Source organism: Pipistrellus hanaki (genome assembly GCF_964339955.1).
Source record: "Pipistrellus hanaki genome assembly, chromosome: 6".
Lineage (NCBI taxonomy): Eukaryota > Metazoa > Chordata > Mammalia > Chiroptera > Vespertilionidae > Pipistrellus > Pipistrellus hanaki.
The window spans coordinates 31,944,116-31,957,315 of NC_140508.1; positions in this window are offsets into that span (position 1 = coordinate 31,944,116).

The window sequence follows — 13,200 nt, forward strand, 5'->3', positions numbered from 1 at the left end:
GTGAGAACGGTTGCTACTGTAGGCCTGTACGTGCTGGGGTGGCTTGTTACACAGCAGCAGATAACCGACACATGGAGGGAGCCCTAATGACAACTGGGGTGGAGTTTTCTGGTAAGTCCAGTGGAATCAGAACTCAAAGTTAAATTTAATGTGATTTAAGTGGTAAATGTGACATGTTTCCCATCCTAGTTTAGGTTGTTGATTCATACATGCTGAACTTTGCAACATGAAATTCTGATGTCTTCATACATCTTTAGGACCCCGCTTCAACAATAACATTCACCTCTTCTTTCCAACATTTAAACTCAAATGTCCCAGGGAATGTGACAGCCACTCTGCCCTCAACCATGATCATAAGAATAGTAAGATGAATAGCTAACATATATAACTGTGAGTCTGACACTATCCACTGATGTGGGTACCTTTATCTAAGGAGCATCTCAGGAGGAAAGAATTGAGCCCCTAAACTCTTGCCTTTTGAGGTTCACTATTACTGGAACTTGTTTACAAAGCGAAGTGGTCTTGTTGGAGGTCTGCTGCTGTTATCACCCATCTAACTTCTCCTTTGAAATCCAAACACTATAGCCCACCATCTGCCTGAAATCTCTGTTTGCTGGTCTTCTGGACAAATCCAAGCCAACATGCTGAACTCTTGATTTCCTCTCTGCCTCACCCCCAAGTCTCTTGCTCTCCCCATTTTGGTGGCTGACATCCTATCTGTTCTCAGGATCAGGTTCAAACCAAAGAATTTTTTTGACTCTCTTTTGCTCTCACATCCCGTATCCAATCCATCATCAAGCTGACATGGCACCACCTCCAAAACTTGCCCTGAATCCATCCCATGTCTCTGTTTCTGCTGCTACCTTAGGCCATGCTACTGATTCTCTCTTCTAGACTGGGAAAGCCTTCTAACTGGTCTCTACTGTGAGGAATGGGCTGGTGCTAGTCTCAATGCCTAGGCCTGAGATTTTTGGAAAAGCCTAGTTCTGGTTTGGCCCTGGCTGGAAGCCCTAGCCTGGCATCATGATTTGGGGATAATGACTGAACACAGGAACAGGAACTTACACAGCTGACACATGTGTCCCAAGCTTGGTAGCTCCTACAGCCACCATTGTGGTGGGTGAGCAAGAACTGTGCAGGACTCCTGGGTGGCAAAAGCTGGAACAATAATGCCAGGGGACTTCCCCACTTGCTTGCCAATTTCACATTTGAAAGTAGGACTGAAGCCTCCCCACCGAGTTCTTGGGCAGGAACAAACCTCTCAAGTCCCAGAGCTTTGATCTTAGGTGACCTCTGGTTAGCCTGAAAACACAGGCAGGAACCCCCACTTAACCTCATACATAGGATTGGCTAATCTAATAACAGCCGCACCGCAGAGCTGGCAGGACCATTGGAAGCCCAAGTCTCCGTTTTATTGACAGAAACTGAGACCCAGAGTTGGGAAGAGAGGGACTTCTTATCTGAGGGCACATTGAAGCTGAAGTCTACGAAAACAAGCCACAACCTATATTGGGACAGGCCAGACCAGTATGCAATTTCTTTCTTTCTTTCTTTTTTTTTTTTTTTTAGGAGATGAGTCAGGAGCAGGGGGTGAGGTTATTAAGTTGTAATTATCTCAGCCCTGGCATGCCCCAGGGGGCTTACAAGGTGTGTGTGTGGGGGGGGGGGGGGAAGGGGCGGAGGTTAGGAGGTGAGGAGGTTCATGTCCTGAGAATTCTGCCTTGGCTTCCCCTCTCCCCGTCACAGACCAAACTGGTCCCCACGACCCTCTGGGCATCTGAAGGTGGGATGAGTCAGGACTACCATTATCATCGTCATCCCTGAATCTCAAAGACCATCTTTCTTGCAACTTCCTGCCCGGGGTCAAGTTCTCAGTGGATACTTGATCAGGGTTCCAGCTCGCAGACCTCTGAGAGGCAGCTGACCATCTATCCAGGTATCAAAAAGTCCTTTCTGCTAAACCAAGGTCTTTTTTCTTGCTTTATTTGTCCCCATATGTCCCCACTCTGCTCTTCTGTTACTGCCACACCTGTCCTTTTTGTTCCTTGATGATTTTGCCGAACATTTACCAAGTAACCCCAACCTGCCGCCCCCATCCCCACCAACTCTACACCTGCCTTTTCCCAAGAGGTCACTGGTGACCTGTGGTCCCCATATGACCTGTCCCCAGAGCTGCTCCTTTGGTGACCTAAGTCCTCTGTGCTCATCAGTATCACACCCCCATGACCTGGCATTTGTGCACTGATATTCAGGCCAGGATCCTGCAGGGGGAAAGCAACTGCCCTGGTGAATACAACCAATTCTGCCCTAGCCATCGTGCTCCTCAGCCCTTACGGGGACTGATGGGCACCGGGGAGGGGAGCTCAAGGCCAGGGTCCAGACCCCTCACCAAAATAAGCCCAACAGCACCTCCTCCATGTGCTCAGCTCGGGTTCTGCTCTCTGAGACTCTGATTGTCCCCAGTAAATCATCAGGGAAGCCGGGTTATAGTTCATTGCTTATATGTCCCTGACCCTTGGCTGGGGTGAGGGTGTGAAAAGGGGAGCTGATGCTCACCAGCTTCCAGGCATGCCCTCAAGGATCAGTGCTCACTCCCCAGCCACCTGAGCCACCCACCCCACCCATAATCCCTCTCCCTCTCAAACTGTCACATTCTGAAACCTGCTCTTTCTGACTTCCTTCTTCCTACTGTCATGGATGGGTCCAGGAGTGGCAGAGTGTGTGGCTTTGAGTCCAGGCACACCAACCTGCCACTGGCTCACTGTGGAACTCAGGCTAAGTGGTTTCTCCCTGAGCATTAGTTTTCTTACCTGTGAAGTGACCCAGGATTCTTAGGGTTTGGATAGTCTGTGGTTTGCCAAACCAAGTGCCTCTGATACCCCCATGACTCCTCTCAGCCCCTCCCCACAACCCCTGCCTCCCCTCCAGACTCTGCTGACTCATGTCACTCAGCACCTTGGTGGGCGCCAGGGAAGAGCTGGAAGAGACAGTCAGGGGCCTGTCTGGTTGACAGCTCTCCCGAAGCCCTGAGGACAGAATAGATGGCATGTTGTGAGGCCCTGGGCTCCCCCCCTGGGATATGCAAGGTGAGCTCCCAGGCCCTCACTCAAGGACCCCAGGCCTGAGGCTGTGCCCACCTGACTCAGGGAGAGGGGGGTGTCGTGAGAGCATTCTCTCCACCTACCCTGTTACCCCAAAGCCTCTTGGCCCCTCTAGCTTTGCTGCCCTCTGTCTTGTCTCTCTCCCACCTCCTCACTTGGCCTTCCTTTCCACTCTGAGTAGCAATTAGGAGCCCAATTCAGAGGCACACATTTGCAGACTTTGCTGCTTGTTGACTGTGTGAGCTGAGGCACGTGACTAAACCTCTCTGAATCTTAGTCTCCTGGTGAAAATGGAAGTAATGATAGTAGCTGCCTTCTTGAGTTGTGAGGATTAAACAAAATAATTCATATAGTGTACCTTGAACTCTATATGTTCTAGGTACTCTATATGAGTATGGCACATATTATGTACTCAGAAAATGCATGTTTATTAATCATATTATCATCATCAGTATTTGCCCAAGAACTCCTGGCTGCCATTCCAGTGTTCTGCCAATCATTGCTATCCCGAATCTTCCACTGATTGGCTGTGTGGCTCTGGATCAGTTAATGGACCTCTCTGAGGTTCAGATTTCCTTCCCTGAAAAGTGGAAATAATAATACCTCCCTCATAGTTTTGGGGAGGATGAGGTAATGAGAAAATAGATCGCCTAAATCTGGAAATTCTGAGAGTGGAAGGAGAAGGCATTAATGAACACTCCAGCACAGCAAGCTCCATGCAGAGTGAGTGGGCTCCTCACTTACAAGGTACTTAGCACAATGCTGGGTCTGCAGTGAGGAGGTCAATAGATGGGATTTTTCCATTGTTGCCTTTGTCTTTCCAAATCTCCCCCCTCTCTTTGGTTCTCCCCTTCCTATTTTTTTTTTTAAACTCTTCCCTCTTGCTTAAAGTTCTGATTGGCCCCAACAGCCTCAGAACACTTTTATGTCATCCAGTTCAATCTATCCTATTAATTACTATGGAGAAACTGGTGAGGCTCAGCCACGGGAACAGACTTTCCCAATTGCACAGCAGTCAGCATGTCATTTTCCCTGCTCAGGAGCCAAAAAAATCCACAACCTTCAGTCTGGCATTCAAGGACCCTCACAGTCTGGCCCTGCCTACTGCTCCCTCCATCCTCCAATCCCTGCCAACCTCATCTCTCCAGCTCACTTGCTCAGCCTCTGCTCCTAGAGATCAGCCTAAGAAAGAGTCCTGGTTGGAGGGAAGGACCTATGTGCAGAAGATTGTGTCTTACCCCCAGTTCACCCCAGCTGTTCCTCCTCCTGCCCTTGAGTGACACCAAAGGGCTGATGATGCTCTCCTCCCCAGATCTCTGTTCCAGACCCTGAATGGCACCCAGTGGGGCTGAACCCAGGAGGCTTTGCTGAAGCTAGCAACATCTCCCAGACTCTGGACTCCACGTAATTGGTTTTTAATGGGCCCTATTATAACCCTATCCTTAATGTGCATCATGGGCACCTGACCTCCATAGCTAAATGGTTAATTGAGGAGGTGCCTGGGGCCACTGCCCAATCTCCCTTTTCTTCCTGGTCCTGTTGGAAGCTGCTGGCCTCTCTCTCACCAGTAGTCAGTGGCCCACCAACTCCAACCCAATGTCCCAGCCAGAGTCAACCCCACAGAGAGTATTATTGATTCTTAGAATTTCTGAACCAAAAGATCATGGTAATTCAACAATAGCAAAAGGGTCTTATTTCAATGACTAACACTGATCAAGTGTAGGGACTGCTTGAACTATGTTGAGGAGAATGCCAGGCCACATCCAAGCTCAACTAGTGATGCCTGCATGGACCGTGTGAGGGAGGGGAGATGAAGAGTCGCACGCAGGCCACGTACTTTCCATCCAGGATCTCATGTCTGTCATCCATGCACAGATTGCAGGGTAGGCTTGGTATGCTTCTCTGAAGAAGTCAGGAAGTCAGAAAATCCCAGAAGACTGGGGAATTGAATTCAGTCTAACTAATAGATAATATCCTAGGTATGATGGATCTAACCCTGATCTTTTACAGAGGGAGAAATCGAGGTTCAGAGAGAAGAATGGTCACCCAGCAAATTAACAGACTTGACACTGGAACCTTTGGTCAAGTTTAAGGTTGATAGGGAAGAGGACTTCTAGGTGATCCCTGAAAAGCAGATCCTGAAAGAAGCAAAGCCAGTCTTTTGCAAAACAGGCCTAATAGAGAAACTGTGGTATGGGGAGTGAGATGGATGGTGAGGCCTGGTCCTCAGGGAGCAGACCCGTCCCAAGAGCCAGAATGGCCCAGGATGGCCTTACTCTGCCAGGGGAGAGTAAGAAGAGGAAGTTCAAGTGGCAAGGAAATTAAAATAAACAAGAGTTGACTCACATAATTGTCACATGATGCTGAACAATTGAAAACAAGAGACATAGAATTAGAAACATCCTTTAAAGATCTCTGAGAAAAGGACCCCTGCATCTGCTGACCTGCTCATCACTGAACCCCAGCTTCTATCACAGAGTTGGTACAAAATATGTTATTGTTAATTAATGGACAAATCCCCATGGTGGGAGAGGAATTTGCCCCTCACTATATTGGGGCCAGAGAGGGAGGCACATTTTCTAAGTGTGCTGTTCATTCACTGGCCTCATTAATTCCTCACAGCAGGCCTATGAGATGATTTCTATTATAATCCCCATTTACAGGTGAGAAAATAAAGGCACCAAGGGCAAATTCTCTTGAGAGTTCAAGGTCACATACCTCTTTTCACTTCACACAGAACTTCTCTTGCTCTGGAGTTTTTGGGGTGGGAAACAGAAGAAGATGTAACTCATGGGGCCTCTTTCTTCTCCGCAGACAGCCTACAGTTCCCAACTCTGCCCAGAAGTGTTTCTGGATCCATGAGAAGATCCCGCTTCTTCTACTCTTTCCTTTCTCCCCCCCCCCACCCCCCCACTCCAGTCCAGCAATGCGTGTGGGAAAGGCCCAGCCCCAGCCATGGAAGGGCTCTGCCATGGACTTTCTATCTCTGGACCTCCAGGTTCTCATGGACTTCAGGGTTCATGCAGCTCTGCAAACCTAAGAATCAATGGTCAAAGTTTCATTCTGTAAACCCCCTTTCCTGAAGCTCCTTTCAGGGGCCTTTGTGCCCACTCACCTGCCATGCAACTCCTTGCTTCCTCTGCTCCTCGCTGTGTGGACGGCCAGGACGGTGTGGCGTGTGGGAGCAGCCAGCCAGACCCAGGTGAACAGGGCACACCTTGGAACACTCCTGAGCAGGACAGTCAGAATTCAAGAGGAGGCGTGGTCCTTTTCACCTCAGCAGCAACACCTACGAGACATCTAGTCACCCAATAATTGCCCTGGTTTGTACCTAGAAGGTGTCCATCATGGGAGTGGCTTCAGCCAAGAGGCCTTCCAAATTCTGTGGCAGAAACTGAGGCCCAGAAAGATAATAAGCTTGGCAAGGAGCAGAGGAGGGAGAGGAACGAGGAGGGAAAAAGGTTTATGGTCAGCTTTTTCTACCCCTCACAACAACCCTCAGACAAGAAAATGGAGCCTCAGAAAGGGGACCCTAAGGTACCTGGTTACAAGAGGCAGAGCCAAGACTAGGACCCTGGTTCATAGCATCCAGTCAGGGGCTGTCCTCTCCCCTGCTGGGTGGGATGAGAAAGTTCCTGGGACCACCGCTCTTTTCTCTTCTGTGTGAGCTTCAGAGGGATCGTGAGGGGCAAAGGCCCACGACCCTCTTCCAAGGACCTGCCTTCACCATGTCCTTCCCTGCCACACACCTGTACACACCCACCCACAGGCTGAGCCTTCGTGCAGCAGCCCTGGGTTTCAGAACAAATCTGAGACCCACACAGACCTGGATTTGAAGACCAGCTCCTGCCCCTGGTCACCCTGGGACTCCGGCTAGGTCTGTGGTCCTCCCTGGACCTTAGTAAAAGACGACAGTGATCTCTCTTTGTGGGGCATAAAGAGGGTGATTGGGATAACTCAAGGACATGGCCTGATGCTTAGGGAGCCTGGCTTGCCTGTCCCTCCCCTCTGTACTTTGGGAGTTGAACCTGAACTTGTCCCTCTGTCTGGGTCAGATCTACCCTGGAAATTGGGAGGAGACCCTCAGCCTGATTTTTTTGCAGTGTCTTCTGTCTTTTGGATTTCTTGCAGGGCCTCCCTGTGCCAACCCAACTTCCAGGAGTGAAGTCAGCTGAAGCTCTTGGGAGGAGGTGAATGAGAAGAGGGCAGTGGTTCTCTGGTTCGAGGATGAAGCTAATCTACCCCGAGTTGTGAGTGGGCTCCAGCCTGGAGTTTAGCAGCCACAGGTACTCCATGACCTTGGGCAAGACCTCTCTCCCTCAAACCCAGCTTCTCCACCTGTCGACTAGAGGGACTGAACCAAAGTGTTCTTCAGGGTCATTCTAGCTCAATGTCTAAGATTCCAGGGTTCAAAGACTCAGGACTTCAAAGCTTCTAAGGTCTTACGAGCAATGAAATAGAATTTTATTTTCATGGGAGCTGGGAGAGAAGTTTCTCTTTGTTGGGAAGGGCCTTGAGGGGGTGACTTGGGCCATTAGAAGCTGGGCGGAGCTGGGCCAGCCAGGAAAGGGGAAGTAGTAGGGGTTGGACTCCGGAGACAAGGGCAGGAGGGGCGGGCAGTGATCTGTGTGCTATTGCTCTCTGTGAGCCCCCACACACTGGGGAAAGCGTACAGACCTCAGTGTTTGATGTGGCTGGATTTCTTATAGAAAGTGGCGAAGGGGTTGAGTTGTGCTTGTCAGTGTGACACGGGGCCAACATCTTCAGTCGACAGACTTGGGCTCGACCAAAGCTGCTCTTCTGCTTGTGCAGGGTCAGGCTCCTCCCCACTAATGATGGTTATTCAGGGACCTTTTATCTTTCATTTTGGGTTTGCCTGGACTGGGATCCCAGAGCACGGGCCATTCCAAAGCACCTCCCCCATCAACAGCCCAAACAACAATTCATTCTCAGCTGTAGGGGGCAGCAATGTAGCCTGGCTATAGAGACCTGGGATGAGGGCTAAGAAAGTGGGCTCTGTTGTCTCTGGGATAACTACCCTGTTTCCTCCAAAATAAGACAGTGTCTTAGATTAATTTTTGCTCCCAAAGATGCACTAGGTCTTATTTTCAGGGGATGTCTTATTTTTCCATGAAGAAGAATACGGTACACATTTATTGTTAAATGAAAATAAAGGAAATTTGTTACCTGTATATGGTACGGTAGTACGGTAGTTGTCAACACAAACCAGACAAACTGAATCCTACAATATCAAGAATTTACTCATTTATTCAATGATAATCATGTCATCATCTTCTGGAACATCATCATAACAATCCAATTCCTGAATTTCCTGGTGAATTTCTTGTGACTCCATTTCTTTCAGAATCAGTGGACCAAATTTCTCATGCTTAGCAATAGCATTCTGAGACAGAGCTTAGGGGGGCTTATTTTCGGGGGGATGCCTTATATTTCACTCAGAAGGAAACCTGTAAGTAGGTCTTATTTTCGAAGGATGTCTTATTTTCGGGGGAACACGGTAGCTGTGTGACTCTCCACAAGTCAGTTACCTTCTCTGGGCCTTGGAGCTCTCCTCTGTGAAATGAGGGTGGGTGTTGAGTCTTACCAGTCCCAACATTCTCAGATTCTAAATGATCAGACAGGATCCAAAGACAGGGGCAGCTCAGTACAGCCCAGTGTCACCTGGACCAATGCCTCGCATACAGTGGGTGCTTCACAAACTAAAATCCTTGCCTGTGGAATAAGCAGATGCTTTAAAGATAGTTTAATTGTTTTTATGACTGTGAAGATAATACATACTCATGCAGAAGCAACACAGAGAAAGCATACACGCATATGTAAATCAATTTACATAATAAACCCCTTTGTATGGAGAAGAGGATTTGTAACTTGACCTTTTTCTTAGCCACATACTGTGCTTATATTGTGCTCTGTTTCAAATCACAGGGTAGAGACTCACGTCATCACTGGGGGCAGCTCGTGTGAATTTACATAATTTAGCTAACCATCCTCAAATCAGTAGGAGTTTAAATTGTTTCCAGTGTTTTGTCCTTATAAAGAAACTGGTGGCTTGGTGCACAAAATCATGCATGGAGGCAGGGAGTGTTCCCTCAGCCCAGCTTGCACCCTCTCGCAATCTGGGACCATTGGCTCCTACCTGTTCACCTGCCTGCCTGCCTGATCACCCCAAACTGCCCTCCCCTGCTGGCCTGATCTTGCCCCCAACTGCCTCTGCCTACCTGATAACTCCTAATTGCCCTTCCCTGCCAGCCTGATCTTGCCCCCAATGACCCTCCCCTGCCAGGCTGATCTCATCCCCAACTACTCTCCCTTGCTGGCCTGGTTGCCCCCAACTGACCTCCCCTGCCAGCCCGATCTCACCCCCAACTGCCCTACCCTACCGGCCAATTTAATTCTGATTAGTTGGTTTCTATGCCAGTCAGCATCAAAAGCTCCACCTCCTAGGCAGCCATTGGCTTCTCACAGTTCACCCAGATTTTATTCTGATTGGTTGGTTTCTATGCCAGTCAGCATCTCTGGGCCTATCTCCAGGCCTATTCAGAGAGGCGGGGCTGATCAGCAGCACCTGCAGAGGCCCGAAGAGAAACAGAGGCATGGCTGCTGGCAAAGCCTGGAGAGAAAGAGAGAGGCAATGGCTGATCAACAGCTGCCATGGGCTGCAGATCAGACTCTGCCTCTCTCTTTGGGCCTGATCCACAGCCCCTTGGCAGTCAGTGCTGGATCACTGCACCCCCACTGGCGGCAGTCAGTGATGGGTCACCATGGCAACCCAGCACTGACTGCAGGACTGACTTCCAGTGTTTAGTTGAACTTTTGGTCAGTCGTTACAGACTCTGGGTTTTTATATATTAGGATGTAATGTGGCCTGGCTGGTGTGGCTCAGTTGGTTGGGCATTGTCCTGTGCACCGAAAGGTTGCTGCTTGGATTCACAGTCAGGGCACATGCCCAGGGTTGCGGGCTCAATCCCCAGTAAGGGGTGAGCGGGAGGCAGCTGATTGATGTTTCTCTCACAAGCATGGATGCTTCTCTCTCTCTCTCTAAAATCAATTAAAAAAATAAAAAGAAATGTAATGCTATTTTCAAGGGCATTTTTGTGTACTTCCCATCTCAGGCTCCTCAGGTGAAGCTACCTTGTGGGCTTCAGACCTCCCTGTCCTCCCACCTGCTCCCTGGATATGATGGAGAGGAGGCCATGCTGAAGTGCCCTGTCCTTTTGGTGGGGTGAATACAGAAAGAACAGGGCAGAGGCAGAGCTGTGAATCCATGAGTGTGAGGTCTACAGACCAGCAGCACCAGCACTGGTCAGAGGTGCAGACTCTGGGCCGAATGCACATCCCTGCACCAGAATCTGCATTTTAATAGTGAATCTCATGCACACTGAAGTTTGAGAGCAGGTGTTCTCAAAGGGAAGCCCAGGGTCCTTAAGAATCTGTGAGGTCTAAACTAGTCATCATACTCTGAAGGTTTTTTGGGGCCTATTTCAACTCATTCTCTCATGAGTATAGAGTCGAGTTTTCCAGAGGCTACATAATATATGATGTTGCAAAAATTTTAATACAAAAGCAAATATGAGATTACAGCTGTTTTTCTATTAAGCCTTCTAAATAGTTAATGGCATTTGTTAAAAAAGTAAAATGATGTTACTCTTAATGATTTTATTTTTATTTTTGGAAGATATAATTATATTTTTCATAAATACATATTACTTGTTAAGATGGGTTTATTAGTTTTTAAAAAAATATATATTTTTTTTAAAATTGGTTTTAGAGAAAGAGAGAAGAAGGGAGAGGGAGAGAAAAACACTCAGTTGGCTGCCTCCTGCACGGCCCTACCAGGGATCAAGCCCGTAACCCAGGCATGTGCACATGGGACAATGCTCAACCAACTGAGCCACACCAGCTGGGGTGGGTTTATTAGTTTTTAAATGAGTTAATGAATAAACATTCTGTAAGTCTCTCAGTGTTAATTTCCAAATTGGTAAACATTCATAGATATTACCCACATAAGCACTCTTTGAGATTCTCAGTAATTTTTATGGGTGTAAAGAGGTCCTGAGACCAAAATGTTTGAGAACTGCTGGTCTAGAATATGCTTCCCCTTTTGCATTCTAGTTCTGTCCCTCAAGAGGAAATCATAAACTGAAAATCACAGGAGTGGGGGGCCTGAGGCTGTGGCCTCCAGTAAAGGTGGGCCATGGGCCAGAAAAATCCAGGGGCAGGGGGAAGCCTGGTGCCACCTATGGGTGAATCCCAAGGTCTGAGCAGCCAGATAGATGTACTAGTATGTGTGTTTAGACTGGGAGTCACCCACAGTGTCTCTGGAATTCATCTTCACAGGATATTATTTAGTTATTAAACCAGTCAGAAGGACCCACCAGAGCTAGATCTGGACTGGTCTGGTGGCAGGCGGTCTCTTTTCTTCTCTGAGCCTTTGTCAACCAGACTGTAAAATGGGTGATACTGCTTCCCTCCACCCTTGGGCCAAGTCATAGGGCAACTAATAAAAGACTGTGAGGCTCTAACTCATCACCACATCACCTCATATTTAGAATAATAACCAGGTGACATAGACAGTCAGAGTTCAAACTGACTGGGAGGGAATTGCTTGTCCAGCCAGAAGGCAAGATGAATTTCTACCTTGTCATTTACCACTGTCTGCAGGCCAGAAGCTGCGGGGCAAGCCAGCAGGTTAGAGATGGCTTCACCCTGTCCCCAGTGTCCAGGCATTGCGCTGTTCATCCATATACCCATCTACCAAATATCATCAGGACCTAGGAAACTACAAAGTATTTAGAGCTTCCTGTATTCCTGCTGATCTACTTATAATTCCTTCTTCATTCCGTAACTTCATCCAAAATTAATTCAACAAATATTTCTTTATGCCCATGAATGGGCAAATCACTACAAAGACATCAGTAGTTATGACACTTTTAAAAATATATATTTTTATTGATTTCAGAGAGAAAGGGAGGGAGGGAGGGAGGGAGGGAGGGAGAGATAGATAGATAGATAGATAGAGAGAGAGAGAGAGAGAGAGAGAGAGAGAGAGAGAGAAACATCAATGATGAGAGAGAATCATTGATTGTCTGCCTCCTGCACTGGGTATCAAGCCCATAAGCCTGGTAGGTGCCCTTGACCAGAGTCAAACCCAGAATCTTTCAGTCTGACACACTCTCCACTGAGAAAAAACAGCTAAGGCTGTGACACTTTTTCTATCCATGTGTAGATATTGTGGGAGAGCAAAATTTGCCGTCCCAAAATGTGCCACTATGGCATATTGATTGTTTTGAATTAAAGTTACTTGAGAAACAGCTGGTGCAAGAGGGACTCTCTGACCTCCCCTCTGTCTCCCTGAAAGCAAGAAGCAGTCTCTCCTGTGAAAGGCACACTTCTGGCAGCGGGCGGTGGGGAGACCCGTCATCACCAGAGGCGGGAAACTCGGGCTGACAAGGCTGAGTCAGCAAACTCTGCTTAGTTTCCCTGAAAGGGACCCAAGCCTAAGTTCCTTTGTCTTGTAGGCTCTTCATAAATTCATGGTTTCTTTGTCTCAAAGAATAAAAGTTGATGCTTTGATAAATTTTTTTTAGGCCCTATATCTATGAGACTGCCATATATATGAAATTAAGCTTGATTTTCTCCTATTAATCTGTCCCATATCTATTTAGTTATTTAACCAGTCAGAAGAATCTAGAAAAGTTGAAAGACATTTTTCCCCCCTCCCTGATAATATCAACCGATTCTAGATTCTCCCCTTGGTTTATATTGGTTCACTCATTCTGTAATGGGGATACTATTTTTGAAGTATTTTTCAGCTGTATTTTCTGTAAATTATGCTGTCCTGGGACTCGACACCCACTAAAGCCAAGGGTTTCAGTATTTCTAAAGATCTGAGAGCTAATGGTAGGATTATGGGATGATTCCCCTCCCCCACACCATACCATCATATCACTAGAGACCTATTTATGGAGTTCCTTTTATCCAACCAGCTTTCAATATATATATATATATATATATATATATATATATATATATATATATATATATCTCAAAAGACAAAAATCACAGTTTGAAGAGAAAA